The sequence below is a fragment of the Sus scrofa genome, chromosome 12 (assembly GCF_000003025.6).
Source record: "Sus scrofa isolate TJ Tabasco breed Duroc chromosome 12, Sscrofa11.1, whole genome shotgun sequence".
NCBI classification, from domain to species: Eukaryota; Metazoa; Chordata; class Mammalia; order Artiodactyla; family Suidae; genus Sus; species Sus scrofa.
Window position 1 is genome coordinate 47336487 of NC_010454.4, and position 18850 is coordinate 47355336.

Consider the following 18850-nt stretch of genomic DNA (forward strand, 5'->3'; position numbering starts at 1 on the left):
GAGCTTTAGCTGCCAGTCTATGCCACAGCCACAGCAATGCCCGCCAGATCCGACCACGTCTGCGACCTACACCAAGCTCATGGCAACGCCGGATCCTTAACCCACTGAGAAAGGCCAGGGATTGAACCCGCAACCTCATAGATCCTAGTCGGGTTTGTTAACCACTGAGCCACGAAGGGATCTCCTCTTCACCTTATTTCTTAATAACCACTTAAACGTTTCCTCTACGCTTAAACCTGTCCCTTGACTCTCTCTGCCTTTCCCTATTTTCCTGTTAATTGACTGAATATTTTATTAGTGTAAGACTCATGAGGGGAAGCCGAGCCAGAAAATTTGGTGAGGCTTCCCGAACTGCTGTTGGGTTTTGAAGGAGGAAGGTTATGTGTGGGGGGCATATAAAAAGCACCCCATTAACCACAGCATTTATCATGACCTTGGTAATAGACACTAGTGACTAGTGACTTTCCCAGTCATCATAAAGCCTGTCCTGTGGGGCTGACATGACAGCATGTGAGCTGCTTCATCTGGGGCGCACCACTTGGCATCTCTAGGGAAAGATGGACCGTCCCCTTTCTCGGGGTGTTCCGCTTTTGCGGTGGCTTTTGTCCCATCCGGCAGGTTGACTGTTCCCTTGGGAAGAAGGTGCTCTTGTGTCTGGATCCTATCCGTGGTCATTCCCAAGTGAGGTATTGGTGCTGAATTGACGCTAACGTGCCCTCCTGCTCTCAGCGTTTAAAATCAGTCACCGCCCCTAAATTACTCTAACACCCCTTGTTAAGAAAGTCTCCTCAGCCTCTACCCATGACGCTGACCTACAGCAACCAAACACCCCCGTCGCATCCTAACCCTCGCCTTTACTGGCTGCTCAGTTTTGCCCTCTCCACGTGTTCTTCTTGGTGACCAGAGGTCTCGGGGTACTTTCCTTTCTGTTGCCCCTGCATGATTTTTCTCTCCTGGGGTGGCTTTGAGGCTAGTTGCCACAGTTTAGACTGACCCCAGCCTGGTCCAGCATAAAGTCCAACTGAGAAGGCCCTTGTAATTTCATGTTGGCTATTCCGACAACAACAACTAGGGGATAGACTATTTTGCCTCTTCTTCACTCGTTTGCCTTTCCTCGTATAACCAGTGGACCAGCTGCCTGGGAAGGGCATCCATCTGTACATTCCACTGGTAGCTTTGACCTTCAGGAACCATTGCAGCCCAGTGGCTGCTTCATACCACGGGGCGATCCCGGGGCCACCCGGACATCAAGGGTGCCTCCCCCTGCACCCTTTCCTCCTTTCTCTTCCCCCAAACACTTTCCCACCAGCCAGGGCCATTTCAGCAGATCCCACCTCTCCGACACCCAGAAAGGAACACTTTTCTAGTTTCCATTTAGTCACACAAGACCTCTGTCATCCGTTCTGTGGGTTCTGTTACACGAAGCAATTCTCCAGTTCTTGGCAGATACCACTTGGAGGACCTACAATTTAATTCTGTTCTGACCCTAACTTCCCAGAGTTAACGCAGACCCTGCCGATAAAGGGCTCGGTCCCACAAGACGGTACCTGCCCCATTCAGATGTCAATTGCAAGTCCAATAGTTCTGACTGGCTGGTTGTAAATCAGGGCTTCCCGGGACCTGCTCCTCAGGTTCAATGATTCGCTAGAATGGCTCATGGAACCAAGAGAATCAGTCTCTTTATTATCACCAATTTATCACAATAGCCATACTAAAGGGTACACGTGACCAGCCGGATGTAGAGAGGCAGAGGGCAGGGCATGTGGGAAAGAGAAGAGGGCAAGGTTTTCATGGCCTCTCTGGGGGCACCGCCTTCCCAACCGCTTGATTCACCAGCTTGGAAGTTCTCCAAAGCCCTTCAGTTGGGGCGTTTATGGAAGCTTCATCACGTAAGCACAACTGATCAGATCATTGGCTACTGATGATTCAGTCAACTCTTCAGCCCCCCCCCTCTTCAGAGGTCAGGAGGTGGGGCCAACCCCCTAATCACTAGGTTGGTTCCCATTGCAACCAGCTCACCCATCCTTTGGGGCTTCCTAAAAGTCATTTCTTGGATATAAACTCAGGTGTAGGCGCTTGTTATGAATAGCAAAAGAGGCTCCTTTTACCTTGCTCACTCTGGAGCTGCTTCAGGAGCCCGAGACAAAAACTGAATATTTTAATGAGGTAGTTCTATAGCTCTTACCACTTCGGAAATTAGATGTTTTGTTGTTGTTGTTCTTGTTGTTTTAGGAGCTCTGACTGGAAGCCAGGAAAAAGACCACTGTATGTGTGTGTGTATATATCTATTTTATGTGTATATATATATTTCTTACTATATCATAGTATCATAGGGGAGAAGAGACAGGTCTCTCATATAGAAGAATTCCCAAGAAATTCCTAAAGGAGGGGAAACATAACTCTCTACTCCTTAAGTGTGGGTTGTGTATTTTGACTTCCAAGGAGAGGGTAATTTTCAGTGGAGAAACTTGACAAGTCCTACCTCCGCCAAGTAATCAAGGTCAAGCTCAGCAATGGGAAATCACTGAGCAGTATGTGCGCTTGATACGATGTGGTGAAAATGCCTCTTTGCCCCTACTGTCTTCCTCTCAAAACCTATGGCCCCTGTCGAATCAGGAGAATACCAGATACATTTTTTTTTTTTTTTTTTTTTTGTCTTTTTTGTTGTTGTTGCTATTTCTTGGGCCGCTCCAGCCGCATATGGAGGTTCCCAGGCTAGGGGTTGAATCGGAGCTGTAGCCACTGGCCTACACCAGAGCCACAGCAACGCGGGATCCGAGCCGCATCTGCAACCTACACCACAGCTCACGGCAACGCCGGATCGTTAACCCACTGAGCAAGGGCAGGGACCGAACCCGCAACCTCATGGTTCCTAGTCGGATTCGTTAACCACTGCGCCACGACGGGAACTCCACCAGATACATTCTGATAATGGAGCATCCTACATTAAAACTAACCTGTACTTTTCAAAACTGCCAAGGTCATCTCCGATAATGGAGCATCCTACACTAAAACTGACCTGTGCTTCCCCAAACTGTCAAGGTCATCAAAAACAAAGAAAGGCTGAGAAACTGTCACAGCTAAGAGACGCCGGAGGAAACATGATAGCTGAGTGTAATGTAATATCTTGGATGGAAACGGAATGTAAAAAGGATTTTAGGCCCAAACTAAGGAAATCTGGAGAAACTATGGACTTTCATGCTAAGGTATCGGTATTAGTCCATTATTAGCCAATGCACCACCCTGATGTCAAATGTCAATAGGAGGGGAGACTATGGGGGGGGGTAGATATGGGAGCAGTGTATCATCTACTTAATTTTTTGTCAATTGTAAAAATTAATGAAGGGAAATCTCATTAAAACGGAATCAGGAAGCCAGAAGGGGAACAATCACAGACATGCCATTCAAGGTAAATAAAGATCCCAGCTGGAAGAAAGACACCTGTATGGCAGGAGAAACGGCTTTACCAGAACCAGCAGGAGGAAGAGTGGTTTTCTCCTTGCCTGGCAACAGCAGCTCAGCCAATGAGAGACTGTTACCACTCAGCCAACGAAGAGCCACCATACATTGAACTCCAAGTCTCTTTCCCTGGGCTTTTTGTTTATGACAGTCCCTCCCAACGTCCCCCTTCTCCTCTGTCAAAGAGTTTCTTCTCCTTTGCTTATGGTTCAACATAGTTACATGTCCTGAATTGCAATTCTCTGCTGCTCCCAAACAAAGCCCATTTTGTGGGCTAAATAATTGGCTGTTTTATTGCTTGGGGTTACCAACATTTAAAACTGTTTTTAAAATAGTCTGTTATTTTTTTAAAGGCAAGGAGGGGAGGTGAAAAAAGCACTGGGAAACTCCCTGGGTGTCAGAGGAAGGAAGGTGAGGGACCGCCCCCCCCCATCTCCTCCATATGTGACTCAGAGGGAGCTAGGGCTTTTACAGAAATGTCCTGGGGTGCTTATAGCTCCAAACCAACCTGGAGAGATGCCATTTGGGAAGCCGAGCGTGAGGCTTTCTGGGTCTTCCACCTGATTAGATAGCCAGGGGGTGCAGGCCAGGAGGGTTCTGGATCCCTAGGGATGCCCAGGAATTCTGTGTTCTTAGGGGTGTCCTACCACCTGACTTGTCCCCACGGCTCCTCATCACCAAGCTTCTGAAAGTGTCATAGGAAACATACAGAGGCTGCTGTGGTTTACGGGATCAAAAGAACACCACGTGCCTTGAGTATGAAGAGACTGAGCTTTTTTTTTTTTTTTTTTTTTTTTTTTTTTTTTTGTCTTTTTGCTATTTCTTGGGCTGCTCCCGCGGCATATGGAGGTTCCCAGGCTAGGGGTCTAATCGGAGCTGTAGCCACCGGCCTACGCCAGAGCCACAGCAATGCAGGATCCGAGCCGCGTCTGCAACCTACACCACAGCTCACGGCAACGCCGGACCCTTAACCCACTGAGCAAGGGCAGGGACCGAACCCGCAACCTCATGGTTCCTAGTAGGATTCGTTAACCACTGCGCCACGACGGGAACTCCGAGACTGAGCTTTAATCAGTCATTTCTGCCCGTGTGTCTCTGGGCACATAACTGAGCACATCTCTAACCTGAGGACATAAATATCTTTGCCACAGATTATTACATCAAGCAGTGGTACTTGGAAATACATAAAACTCTATAATCAGCATGCATCTTATTCATAAAGTCTCCTGTTAGCAAGCAGTCCCATCTGTGGGAGTGAATCTGTATCAGCCAATATCTATTTACCTTTGTCTCTTAGACCCAAGAGAAAAGAGGCGTGTCTTCTTCATGCACATGCACAGAGATGGCTGATTCTCTTTACTTCTTGATGGAGCCTCAGATCTCAAGGATCCGAGACTAGCCATGGCTGGCTGGCTGGCTGTAATCCACAGCCTCGGCAGGGTGTCCGGGACCCTTCGCACCCTGGTTCCAACCTCCCGCTCTGGGCTCCTCTGCTCCCTCTCCCCGTGCACCATTCTCGACTTTCCCACCTTCCCTTTCTTGCCTTCCCTGCGCCTTGCCGTCTGCTCTTCCTTCTCTCTGCCATGTCCTTCCCGCCCTGGCCCACCTGGCAAACTCCTACCCCTGTGTGTCCCAGAGCAAAGGTTTCCTGATCGGAGCCCTGCTGCACCATCCTCTGTGTCTTTTGAATCTTATGCAGCCGCAGTGGTAGGGTAGCATGGTGGCACTGCCACTACCTGGCTGTAGGACGTTCGGCAAATTTCTCAAGGTGTTTGTCTCAATTTTCTTTCTTCCTTTTTTTTTTTTTTTTTTTTTTTGGTTTTTTGTCTTTTCAGGGCTGCACCCAAGGCATATGGAAGTTCCCAGGCTGGGGGTTTAATCAGAGCTACAGCCACAGCCATGGCAGATCTGAGCCGCATCTGCGACCTCCACCAAAGCTCACGGCAATGCCGGATCCTTAACCCACTGAGCGAGGCTAGGGATCGAACCAGCAACCTCAGGGTTCCCAGTCGGATTTGTTTCTGCTGATCCACGACGGGAACTCCTTCTCAATTTTCATAGCTATAAAATGAAGATAAACAATGTCCTGGAGTTCCTGTTGTGGCGCAGTGGCTAACGAATCCAACTAGGAACCATGAGGTTGCAGGTTCGGTCCCTGCCCTTGCTCAGTGGGTTGAGGATCCGGCGTTGCCGTGAGCTGTGGTGTAGGTCGCAGACGCGGCTCAGATCCCGAGTTGCTGTGGCTCTGGCGTAGGCCAGCGGCTACAGCTCCAATTCGACCCCTAGCCTGGGAACCTCCATGTGCCACAGGAGCGGCCCAAGAAATGGCAAAAAAAGTCCTGCTTCCGTGGGACACGTCTACTGTGAGATCAGCACACGGTAGCCAGCATGTTGCAGCAGGTTTGCCACTGGAGATTATTTATGTTTCTGTGTCCCCACTTAACTATGAGGTTCTTGAAGACAAAGTATTTTATCTCACGTAGCAGATTTCAGGGCCCCTCCAGGTCACACACCTGCTGTGGCCTCAGGAACACTGGGCCTTTTTGGCAGTGCAGGGCGCCAACCTGCAGAAGCAACCAGACAAGACCGCTTAATGACTAGGATGTCAGCTGGAGCTCCCTCAAGCCTTGAAATCAAAGCCAGACCCGTCCCTAAAACAATGCGCTTACTGCCAAGGCTCCCTGCCTTGACCCCTGTCCTTGCTGTTCTGTCCTCTCAAAACGCAACACTTTGGGAGTTCCCGTTGTGGCTCAGCGGTAACAAACCTGACTAGTATGCATGAAGATATGGGTTCCATCCCTGGCCTCCCTCAGTAGGTTAAGGATCCCGCGTGGCCACGAGCAGTGGTGTAGGTCACAGACACAGCTCGGATCCCAAGTGGCTGTGGCTGTGGTGTAGGCTGGCAGCTGCAGCTGCAATTTGACACCTAGCCTGGGAACCTCCATATGCCGCAGGGGCGGCCCTCAAAAGACAAAACAAAAAAACACAAAACAAAACCCCCAAAAACACGGCACTTTGAGTTGTCCAACAAAATGAACTCATACAGACACGAAAGAGAGATAAGTAGACTTCACTGAGGGTTTTTAGGGGAGCCACTCATTTTTTCTTCTGCAGTGTCTAATCTGCCATTAATTGCATTCAATGTATTTTTCATCTCAGACATTTGTAGTGTTCATTGAAGTTCCATTTGAGTCTTTTTTTCCCTTCCATATCTGCACATGACATGGTCAAGCTTTCCTTTAGCTTTTTGAACGTATAAAATACGCTCTTATAACCGTTTAAATGCCTGTGTCTCCTAATTCTATCATCTGTGTCATGTCTGAGTCAGTTTCAATGAATAGAGTTGGCTCCTCGCTACGAGTTGCATTTTCCCGCTGCTTTGTGTGCCTGGTCATTTTTGTTGGATGCCAGACATTGTGAATCCTTCCTTACTGGGTACAGGATATTTCTAAATTCCTATCAACATTCTTGAACTGTGTTGCAGCAGCTAATTTACCTGAAAAAGTGCGCTCCTTTCCAATCTTTTAAGCTTTTGAAGATTTTAAGCTTAAAACCTAAGGGTGGGACCAGCCCTGGATTTCTGGATTTAGTCTGGGGTTAAATTTTTGTTTTTTTCTAGTCTTAAGGCAAGACCCTTCTGGGTATTCTAACTAGTGGCCCCTGAACGGTGGTGTTTTCCACTTTGGGAAGAGGCATCATTCCTGCCCTGCGTGAGTACTGACTGTTCCCACAAATCCTGTTGGGTGGTTCATCCTCTAGGCATGTGTAATTTTCTCACACACCTGTGCTGAGCGGTACTCACTGAATATTTGAGGGGAAACGTCATCACATCTCTAGATTTCTCTCTGTGTGCTCCTCCCTCCTCTCTGGTCCTCTGCCCTGCAAACTAGTTTCATTTGCTCGGGTTGCAGCTCTGTCTCTTCCATGCAGCTACGCCGTTGGACTCTGGCTGATTTTTCCTTCTCGGAACCACAGTCTGGAAATTCTCCAGGTGGCAAGGCGGGCAGTGCGGGGGTCCCTCCGCTGTTTCCTCTCTCCCAGGGATGACTCGTCTTTGCTGCCTGATGTGCAACGTCTTGAGTGTTGTCGTTTCCTATATTTTGTCTGATAGTTTAGTGATTTCGAGCCTGACGCTAACTGTGGCCCCTGCTACTCCATCTTGAACGAGGCAGAAGTCCAGCTAAAAATATGCTTATTCGACGATGTCGTGAATTTGTTGAACAAATGCCACTCGATGGGGCTGAACCAGGAGATAACCTGGTCTTTCCCTGGGGGAGGAAGGGGGAGCGCTGGCTCCTCTCCCTTCTCTTTCTCCTGCTTCGATCTCCTCCAGAGTCGAGCATTTGAGACTCGGGAGACCCTGCGTGGTACCCTCTCTTGCTTCCCTCTGAGCATCTGTCTCCAGAGCAACATCCCACAGCCTCTTCCGGCCAGGGTTCCTCTGCCCCACAGCCACTTTCTTGGAGAGGAGCCTCCTCAAGACCAAAGCCTGCTCTCTTCCACACCTTCCTCTTGGCCTTTAGGAAACGTCCCTGGCTTAATCGTGGAAATGTGCACCTGTCCTCCTCTACCCACAACTGCAAGCACCGAGCAAGCCCCCCCCCCCCCCCGCCCGGTCCTCTAGGCTGGAGACACCAGGCTCTGGGTCAGTGGTTCTCATGGTAGGGGGTAGGAGGGTGGCCCCTCCCTGGGAAAGGTGACAATGTCTGGTGACATTGTGGTTTGTCACAGCTGGGGAGTGGGCGCCGGGGATGCTGCTGAACACCCTGCAAATGCACAGAACAGCATCCCCTCCACACACGAGTAACTGCCCCAAAGGTCAACAGAGCTGTGGTTGAGCGACCCTGTTCTAGGTTCATGCCAGCCCCAGACTCTGGAGGATGAGTCAACTTCTCTAAATGTCTTCTCTCACCATGCTCTGCTCCTGGAGTAGGAGAGAGTCACCAGCTCAGCCAGGATCCTGCTGGGAACAAGATGCCAATCTTATAGGCACCCTCAATTAACTAACTTTTTCCTTCCTTCTTTTTTTTTTTTTTTTGCTTTTTAGGGCTGCTTCCTCAGCATACGGAAGTTCCCAGGCTAGAGGTCGAATCAGAGCTGTAGCCACCAGCCTCAGCCACAGCCACGGTCACAGCCACGCCAGATCCAAGCCGCGTCTGCGACCTACACCACAGCTCACAGCAATGCCGCCGGATCCTTAACCCACTGAGTGAGGCCAGGGATCGAGCCTGCATCTTCATGGCAACTAGTCGGGCTTGTTACTGCTGAGCCACAGTGGGAATGCCTAGAAATCTTTTTCCAGTGGTCAGCAGTCCAGAGGCTAGGTCATCCCAGAGATGGTGAGGATTCTGTGACAGGCTGTGCCAACAGCAGCGTGCGAGACTCCTGGAGGCGTGATTGTGGGAGGTGGGCTACAGCCTATAGAATCCCTGTAGCCTTGAGGTTTCAGGGTTGGTGAGGTGGTGATGGTGGTGAGAGTGATGCCAGCAACTCAGCCGAGCTCTTCCAGCGAGCCAGGCTGGGAATCAGGGGCCTCCCCCACACTGTCCCATGCAGTCCTCACAAGAGGACAACCACACCCCTTTGGCACATAAAGAAGCTGAGGCTTGGGGATCCCGCTGTGGCTTAGCAGGTTAAGAACATGATATAGTCTTCATGAGAATGCAAATTTGATCCCTGGCCTTGCTCAGTGGGTTAATGATCTGGTGTTGCCTCAAGCTGCGGTGTAGAGCTCAGATGAGGCCTGGATTTAGTGTTGCTGTGGCTGTGGGGTAGGCCGGCAGCTGCAGGTCTGATTTGACCCCTAGCCTGGGAACTTCCATAAGCCACAGGCGCAGCCCTAAAAAGAAAACAAAAACAAAAAAAGAAAAGAAAGAAAGAAAATGAGGTTTGGCCACTAGCTACATTAGTGGTTTAAATTTAAACAAAGTAAAATTAAGTGAAATCAAAAAGTCCAGCCCCTGGGATCACTGGTTGGTGGACAGCATGGCCATATGACATGTCCATGATGGCAGGAAGTTTACTGGACAGGGCTGGCTTACTGAGATTTGCTCCCCTACCCAAGACCACATCTCCCCTGGGCCAGATCCAGAACCTAAACCGAAGTCTGACCCAAGGACTTGTGGAGGCTGCTTTGTAAGTCTGGAAACCAGGACCTCCAGGTTTGGTCATCACTCAGCTGCAGATTCTGGGGTTAGCTCCGGAAATCTGTTCATAAACTGGGTTTTGCTTTTTGTTTTTGCTTTTTTTAGGGCCGCACCAGCAGCATATGGAGGTTCCCAGGCTAGGGGTGGAATCAGAGCTACAGCTACTGGCCTGCACCACTGCCACAGCAACGCAGGATCTGAGCCATGTCTGTGACCTACAACCACAGCTTATGGCAACGCCAGAGCCTCAACCCACTGAGCAAGACCAGGGATCGAACCTGCAACCTCATGGTTCCTCGTTGGATGCGTTTCTGCTGTGCCACACGGGAACTCCCATAAACCGGTTTTTGATTGAATTCGTCTTCCCGGTCGAGAATGAAGGGTAACAGGGCTTTAGCGCTGCCTGTCCTCACTCGCACCCCGCCTGGATCCAAAAACCTGGGCACCGAGCCTCCCGGCGGGTGGAAGTGGAGAACACAGCAGTTCTTGAAGTGGTAAAGTCGACAAGAGGCTGGTGAAAGCTTTAGGGTTCCGTGATGATTTCCTTTAGTGACTGTGGCAAGTTGCCTCAGCTTGCCGGCCCATGAGTGGCGCCTTCCCTCCTTCAACCAATGAATTGAACTGAATTGCAGCAGGTGCCAGGTGCCGTTTCCGGCCCCAGAAATCATACTTGCCCTCCTCTTGTCTCCTGGGGTTGTTAGAGTGGGTCATTTGGGCGGGTGGGGACGTGGAGCTGCTTGGGGAACAGAGAGTACTGTTTGTTACTCAGTAACAGCAAGGGGCCAGCCACCCCGAGGGGCCCTGGCCTACGGGGTGACCTCAGGTCCCAGGTCCGGGCGGGGCGGGGCGGGGCGGGCGCCGGGTACCCGAGGCCGCCGCCAGGGGGCGGTCAGGGAGCGCGCCGGCGGCCGGGCGGACCCCGGGTAAGTCTGGTTCCCAGGGGCCGCCCCCCTTTCGGGGCCGGGGCCCGCCGAGCCGGGGCGTGTGTAAGGCTCGGGGGCGGGGGCCGCGGGGCCGCTCGGGCCGGCCCGGGGACAGCAGGCGGGCCCGGGAGCTGTTGTGCGCGGGTCGGGGGCGAGCCCGGGGCAGCGCCTGGGCCCGGCCCCCGGAGCGCCTGGCGCTCGGCGTGGGGCCCGCCGCCTGCTTGGGGCCCTCGGGGAGCCGGTGGTGCGCCGGTGCTGGGGGTCGCGGGCCCGGGCCGGCCCGGGGCGGCGGAGGCGGGGAGCAGGTGGGCGGCCGAGGTCGGCGGCAGACAGCAGGCGGCGCTGGGGCGAGCGCTGCGGGCGAGCGCGTCAACAAGTGCGGTGTTTACCGAGCGCCTGCGGGGCGCGCACGTGCGCGGGCAGGGCCCGGGGGTCGCCGCTGCCTCCGGGCCCGCGGGGACGGGGACGGCGCGCACTGCCCTCCGCGCCCCGCCTTGCCTGCGGTGAGGATCCCACGCTCCAGACGCAGGGCGCGGGCACCTGGCTGGGCCTGGGCCCTGGCCGTTTGGGCTTTCGGCCCTGGTTAGGTGACCAGGAGTGGGATTCCGATGGCACTTGGTGCCCAGGAGGGTGTGAGGAGGGCGGGACGGCGGTAGCTTTCCCTGGCCAGGCAGGATTCCTCACCCTGCGCGCCTCTTTCCTCCTGAGTGTCCTGCCCCGGGTTGGTTTTCCAGTCCTCCTGAAACCCCAGGTCAGGCCCACCTCCGTTTTTTCCAGGCCGGAGGTCTGGAGGAATTGTAGAAATCCGGCCAGCCCTGCCATCAGAATGAGGCTCTGGCCTCACGACTCACGATGGTGCCCTGTGACACCTGCGCTGTGGCGGGAGGCAGGGCGAGGGGTGAAGCCCCCTTTCTTGGTTTGCTGTGAGGGTTCTGCAGGGAAGTTTGAGAATTTGGGCCCCTGCCCGGCTACTCAGAAGGCTGAGGACCCGATTTTCCTACCTGTGTGATCTGTGACACCCCTACCCACCCCCTGGACGCAGTCCTGGTGAGAGGTGCATGCGAAAGGTGGAATAACCCATCCTCAGTGAGTTCAGGACCGAGGGATTCGGGAGAAAGATCAGGCCCCATGTGTGCGGCTGCGTGGGAATCTTTGACCGCCCCATCCCCCACCCACAGCATTTGGAGGTCGGGGGGAGTCAGTGTCTCTGACACCCTAGGAAGAGCATGGGCCGAGCCAGGGCAGCCGTCCAGGCTCTGCCCCTCCCCTCCCCCACGCCTCGAGCCATCCCGCCCTTCCGCGCAGGTCCAGGCCCCTCCGTCCTCCTGCCTCTGACATCCACTTGGCTTCCCATCTCTTGGGGGAAAAAAATACATCAGAGCAATAAGCTTCGTTTCCTCTTTTCTCTCACTATCGCGTTTTCCCGACAAGTGCTCTGCACCTGCCTCCTGGCTCCACGCCTCGCCTCTTAATCCCTCGCAGTCTAGCTGCTGGCCCCACCGCGACGCTGAAACTGCTTCTCTGAAAATCGGCTTGTTTCCAAACACTGCTCTTCTGTCGGCTTGTCCTGCTGCCGGCCCTTCTGTCCGGGAAGCAGACCCCTGTGTGCACGTGCCCTCTTTGCAGCCTTCTGTGCTGTGATTCCTCTCTTGGATTTGCTCTTATTTTTCCTTCCTTCCTTCTCCTCTTCTGACCCCCACCCCCTTCCCTCTTTTCTGGGGTGTTTTGTGAGGCCTGGTGTTTAGCTTCTCAGAGAACTTGCTTCAGGAGCCCTCAGCACCCGCCCCCAATTCTAGTCCTGGTCCTGGCTCCTTGGATGCCCAATGACACCCAGACTCAGCGTGTCCCCCCCTCACAGGCAGCTGCCCGCCCTTGTGTCCCAGCAGTGGGTCTCCCCTCTCCCTGCCCCTGCCCTCCATGACCAGGCTACTGCTTTAGGTCTTGAATGTCTCAGGCCTGAGTTCAGAGGCCCCTTTTCTGGGCTGATGCCAGAATCCCTTCCGTCCCCACAGTCTATGCAGCATGTCATCTCTAGGTGGACGGACCCTGCTTTTACCCGATCGCCGTTCCCCTCTGCTGGGAAGTCTTTGGAGGCTCCACTTCCCCTCCCCTGCAGAGCCCAGCTCCTCTCCCTCCTGTAGCCTCAGCCGTTCTCAGAAGCCACTTCCCTGGGGACGCCCTGCCTCTCCCATCTGCACAGGGCCCCTGTCCTGGTCTTCCCACCCCACTGCGCCCTGGGGACCACAGCTGACTGTCCCCAGATGGCAGGTCCCTATGTGTCCTGGAAGCCTCTTCCCTTCCTCCTGGGCCCTGGGGCTGGGTACCCTGCTGGCTGTCAGTAAAGGAATTCCTCCCCCAAACCTCCAAGAAGACGTCCTGTCATCCTTCAGAGTCTGGTTCAGATCCCACCTCCCTCCAGGACTGTTTTAGTCGCCCGGATTCCCACTGCCTGGTGCTCCTGCTGGGCTCACGGCTGGATTCATTTACAGTCCGTCCACCCAACTTAATACTTTTTTCTCTGCTATTAGCCTCTGATTGTATCAAGGCTGAGAGAGACACTTTTCCAGCTCTTAAATCACAGCAGCCTTTTATTGGGTGGTCGGCATGTGCCGGCCTGTGCTGCTCTTTGCAGCACCCCTCCTGTGCGTTATCCTTGCCACCCCCAGGGGGCAGGGTGCCAGGCTCCTTGGCTTCGTTCTGCCCGTGAGGATATGACCCCAGCGAGGTCCAGGGACCTGTCTACACCACACAGCTTGTAGGTGGGCAGCACATAGCTTGGCACTCCAGTCTGTCTGACTTTGGAGGCTGTTTCCTGATACTTGGATTTGCAGTTTTTCCAGAAAAGCATAAGCCTCAGTCCGCAGTGTGTTACAAGTCCTTTGGTACCTGGTCCTTTGGTGTGCAGGTGTACTGGTTGCTTGGAACTCCACTGGACTAAGAAAAGGACTTTGTTGGGAGTTCCCATCATGGCACAGTGGAAACGAATCTGATTAGGAACCATGAGGTTGCAGGTTCGATCCCTGGCCTCGCCCAGTGGGTTAAGGATCTGGCGTTACTCTGAGCTGTGATGTAGGTCACAGACCTGGCTCGGATCTGGCATGGCTGTGACGTAGGCTGGCAGCTGTAATTCCAATTTGACCACTAGCCTGGGAACCTCCATATGCCGCGGGTGCAGCCTTCAAAAGAAAAAAAAAGAAAAAAGAAAGAAAAGGACTTTGTTTTAGGTTTTTTGTTTTGTTTTGTTTTTCCCTTTTGGTCATCCCCAGCATATAGAGTTCCTGGACCAGGGATCAGATCACAGCTGCACTTGTGACCAATGCCACAGCTGTGGCAACGCCAGATCCTTTAACCCTGTGCCAGGTGGGGATGGAACCTGCGTTCTGGTACTATAGCCTTGCCACTGATCCCGTTGCACCACAGCGGGAACTCCAAGGAAAGGATTTTGAAACACAACAGATGGTTAAGGGCGGGACCAGTGACTCAGAGAAGCTGTGACAACTGCCCCAGAGGCCTTTGACACAGGCTGTGTTTTTGTGTGAGTGTGTGTGTGTGTGTGCGTGTGTGTGTGTGCGCGTGCGTGAGAGTTGTGGAACAGAGAACTGCGAGGAGCCCTCAGGTCATTTCTGTCGCTTAGGACACTTTTGAATGCCTTTTGTTTTTTTGATGCAGAAATCAATGCCACCCTCCAAACAGGAGCGCCTCCAGTTAAGTTTCTTAGGAGCTGTGCTTCCCTTCTGTCCACAGGTCACTGTCATATGAAAACAAGTTCCTCTTGTGAAAAACAGTTGCCATGGCAACTGGTAGTGCAAGGCCCCGCTCTGGCTCCTAGGTCTCTGCACCGAGTGCTTCGAGGGGCGTTTTCCATCTCTGTCTCCTACACAAAACCATCAAATGCTTCGCTCCGCTCTTCCTTTTGCATGGACATCGGAGCCATTGGGGTTTTTTGCAGGCTGTGATTTCTGGGCACTGTTAGTGCCCCAGCAGCTTGTCCCTAGGCTGCTGGCACACCATTAGTAATGACCCCGAACGGCGCCCCTGGTTTAGGTCACATTTTGAGTGAGATCCAGTGCCCTGTGGGTAAAAGGACAGTAGCTGTGGCCTTCACGCATCCTTGATGACAGGAGAGGCCGAGGGAAGAGCGCAGTCTGGCGTAGGGCGGGCACGTGGGTACAGCTCTGTTCCCGTGGGTGGTGGCGGAATTGTTTGTCTGCAGTTGGTGTCTCCTCCGATGTGAGGGCCTTGCTCAGCTATCCTGGCAGGGGGCTGCCAGAGCAGGGGGCCTCAGGGGTGCTGAGAAAGACCGGGTGCCTTTGGCAGTAGTAATAGCCACTAACGCCGAGGGGTTCTTAGCTTATGTAGACCTTGTTCCCATGTTTAATCCTCAACCAAATGAAGACAGAAGTACTGTTGTTTTCTCCATTTTATTGGTAAGGAAAGTAATGCACAGAGAGGTTAAGGGCTTGCCCAAGGATGCACAGCCAGTAGGTGGTAGAGTAGGGCTTTAGTCCTAGGAAGTCTGACTCCTGTGGCCAGTGCTCTTTACTCGGTGCTGCATAGCCAGTGGGAAGACCGCATTTAATGAAGGAAAGGGTGAACTGGAGATGTAGAGCAGGTTGGTCTTTCTCAAGATGTGATTTAAAGCAGTGATTTTCAACATTTTATGTCTTCGGAGAGGCAAAAGGCTGCAATGAAAAGATGTGTACTAGCATGTTCACGGCAGCACTCTCTGCAAGAGCCGACAAACTGGAACCGCCAGTGTCCGGTGGCGGTAGAGTGGCCGGGGACATCGGGGTGAATATGTGCAGTAGAACGCTGTCCCTCGAGACAGCTCGCCGCCACGCGGAACGACAGGGATGAACCCGCAAACACTGAGCAGAGGAGCCAGACGCAAAAGAGCACGTGCAGAAAAAAGGTGGCATGAGCGTAAGTGCTGGAGGTCGGGGAGGGGTCCCCGGGGGCATGAGGAAGGCCCCTGGGGGGCCAGCGATGTTCAGTGTCTCCGTCTGGGTGTTGGTCACATAGGTGTGTTCATATTCTCAAAATTCACCAGTTTTGGGGTGTGTGTGTGTGTGTGTGTGTGTGTGTGTGTGTGAGAGACACTTCAATAACATTGACCTAAACAGGGAAAAGGGCAACAGGGACCCTAAAGTCGGGACGAGAATACCAACACTCCACTCCTGTATGAGGGCCACACACTAGTATTTTTCTTTTTTTCTTTTTTTTTTGGTTTTTAGGGCCACGCCTGTGGCATATGGAAGCTCCCAGGCTATGGGTTGAATAGGAGCTGTAGGCGTCAGCCTCCCCCACAGCCGCAGCAAGGCCAGATCTGAGCTGAGTCTGCAACCTATGCCACAGCTCATGGCGACACCCGATCCTTAACCCACTGGGTGAGGCCAGGAATTGAACCCGCGTCCTCATGGATACTAGTTGGGCTCATTAGTGCTGAGCCACAGCGGGGAACTCCCAAGGGCCACACTCTTGACACTGTACCTGGAATCTTGGATTTCTTGTGAGAGGTGGGAGGTGACATGAGGGTGAGCGCCTGGGGTTCTGGGGCGGGGGGACGCCTCTGGGGATGTGGCAGCAGGGCCAGGGGCAGCTCTGCTTTCCTTCTGTCTCTCTCTACTTTGTTGGGTTTGGGGAGCGCTTGCTCAGCTGGGAGGTGGCTGGTTGGGTTCTGCCAAGTCCGTGAAGTGGCCCTTTTCTCTCTGCCCGAGGCCTGGGGTGGGGGGTGACACAGATCCCTTTCTGCTGGTCAGAGCTGTCCAGCGGGGCTGCAGAAACTGCAGAATAGGGCTGGTGCTGTGGCCCTGCAGCACAGACATCCCCGCCCTCCAGCGGCAGCCTGCTGCCTGCAAAAACAGCAGCATTTCAAGGACTGCCCCAGCCCGGGAAGCGAGCAGCGTTCACTGGGAGATCTGCTCCTCCTCTCACGTGACAGCCACATGCTGCTAAAAATACTGGAGCACCTTATGTAAGACGGCAGTCACATGGTTCGCACCTTATGTAAAGGCACTTCGCGTCCCACGGACAGCGAATCGGTCGGGTGTTGCGGTGCGGTCGGGTGTTGCGGTGCCCGTGGCGGGCATCGTCTTGGAGTTGCTGGTTGTTGGGCCTGGTGAGGAGAGCGAATGGTTGACTCACTCAGCTGCACTCACACACCATCGACAAGGTGATGCTGTTTCACCTTTGGGTCCGGTGCGTCCAGCCGTGGAGCGGATGCGGGGGTTTGTACAGATGCTTCTTGCTCAGCCCTCCGCCCCTTCTCGTTTGCTGGGAGAGCAGCCTCTGATTCCCAGAAGCTCAGAAGGGGCTAGAAGGGTCTCATCCCCGTTCCAGAGGCCCCTCGGTGCATAGCCAGGAGAGAGGCTGTTGGCTTGAGGGCTGCCAGGGAGCAGAGTAGCCCATCCCATGGCCGGATGATGATTGGAATAGTTAAGGAAGAGCAGTGGAGCGAAACCAAGGTGCGGAATATGCCCGGCGGGCCAGACTGTCAAGCTGAAACTGACAAGACATTTCACAGGGATGGGGGTTTAAAGCCCGGGGGGTCTAAGGCTTGGAAAGGAACTCTGTGATGGACCACAGTTTGGCAGGACGTGTTCAGATAAAAAGCATCTGCCCTGCATCGTGGGGATTCTGCCTCTCAGGGCACCCTGGCATGCATGCACAGGTGGAAAGTTCTGGAACAGCCTTTGTGGCAGGATGCCGTCAGCGGTGAAAAACTGTGTGTGGTTTGAATGTTCGTTGGTGGCGGGACAGTTAACAGCTCCATCAGCTCACATTTTTGTACCTGGGAGTATTAAGAGGTTTTGAGAATTGTGGGATCTTTCTATACCAATAATGATGATCCTTATATAAAGATTATAAGGTGAAGGAAGCAAGTTTCAAAGTGATAAATACATTATGATGCTTTTTATAGAAATGCTTGCACATCTGCCTTTGTACTTTGTATGAATACAAATATATGTAACACATACCTACATACAAAAACACATAAAAAGGTCTAGAAGGACACATTCCAAACCTATAGTAGCTGCTCTCTCCAGGTGAAGGGGGAGGGAAAAAGGATTGTACGTATGTGTGTGTGTGTGTGTGTGTGTGTGTGTGTGTGATATTTAAACCTTTAAACATAATTTTATTGCTGTATCATTTTTATGTCTCAAACAATCCATTCATTTTAAGTATACAATCTGCTTTAAATTTTTAAAAGGAAAAGTAATTATATAATTAAAAATTAATGTCTAGGCATTCCCGTTGTGGTGCTTTGGGTTAAGAATCTGACTGCAGTGGCTTCGGTTGCCATGGAGGTGTAGTTCGATCTCTGGCCTGGCACAGTGGTTAAAGGACCCATCGTTGCCACAGCTGCAGTTCGAATTTGATCCCTGGCCCAGAAGCTTCTCTATGCTGCTGGTGTGGCCATAAAAAAAAAGAAAAATTAATGTCCAATTTAACCCCTTCCCTGATAGAAGAAGCCTTAAGTTGTGGGTGGACCATGACACAAAGCTCACCCCGTGGTGGTTTGCATTTAGGGGCGGCTCACATAGGTAGAGCTTCTTCCTTCTCTTATGTGTTTACTTTGGCCATGCCCACGGCATGCAGAAGTTTCTGGGCCAGGGAGGGAACCTGCGCCATAGCAGTGACCTGAACCACAGCAGTGACAATACCAGATCCTTAACCCAGTGGGCCACAAGGGAACTCCCAAAATTCTTCCCTCTTTTGAGCTGAGATCTTGAGATCCACCTCTTTGTCCCTCTGCTTCTGGGCCTGTCCCTTTGGAGCCAGCTCAAATTTAGTGTCCCCTTTTCCATGGGGCAGGATTTTCAGCAATACAAGATCCCTGCCATGCCTGCTTCCTCTGGGAAGAAGGACCTGCCTCTTTCAGGGGCTTCTTGTAGAGTCTGTAGCTGTTATGGATCACCCTCCAGGCTGTGCTGGGCACTGGCTCATCAACCATCCTCCTAACATTTTACAGAATTGGACCCTCTTACCCTGATGAGGCTTGACCTTGCCATAACACCTTTAAAAAAATAATGGTCATCTGGAGTTCCCGTCGTGGCTCAGTGGTTGACGAATCCGACTAGGAACTGTAAGGTTGCGGGTTCGATCCCTGGCCTTGCTCAGTGGGTTAAGGATCTGGCGTTGCCGTGAGCTGTGGTGTGGGTTGCAGACGCAGCTTGGATCCTGCATTACTGTGGCTGTGGCGTAGGCCGGTGGCTACAGCTCCAATTAGACCCCTAGCCTGGGAACCTCCATATGCCTCGGGAGCAGCCCTAGAAAATGCAAAAAGACAAAAAAAAAAAAAAAAATTTAATAATAATGGTC

The 18850-nt window shown here is 52.7% G+C and overlaps 1 protein-coding gene across 4 annotated transcripts in view; it reads left to right on the forward strand.

The window, feature by feature from the left end:
- Nucleotides 1-18850, forward strand: part of RPH3AL (rabphilin 3A like (without C2 domains)) — a 175400-nt gene that overhangs the window by 13982 nt on the left and 142568 nt on the right. The window contains exon 1 of one of the 4 annotated variants that reach the window (XM_021067541.1): nt 10462-10528. The exons of the other annotated variants lie outside the window; for them this stretch is intronic. The gene's annotated coding sequence lies outside the window, so the exon portion shown is untranslated. Of the gene's footprint in view, nt 1-10461; nt 10529-18850 lie in introns of those variants that run through there. 4 annotated transcript variants of the gene reach the window in all.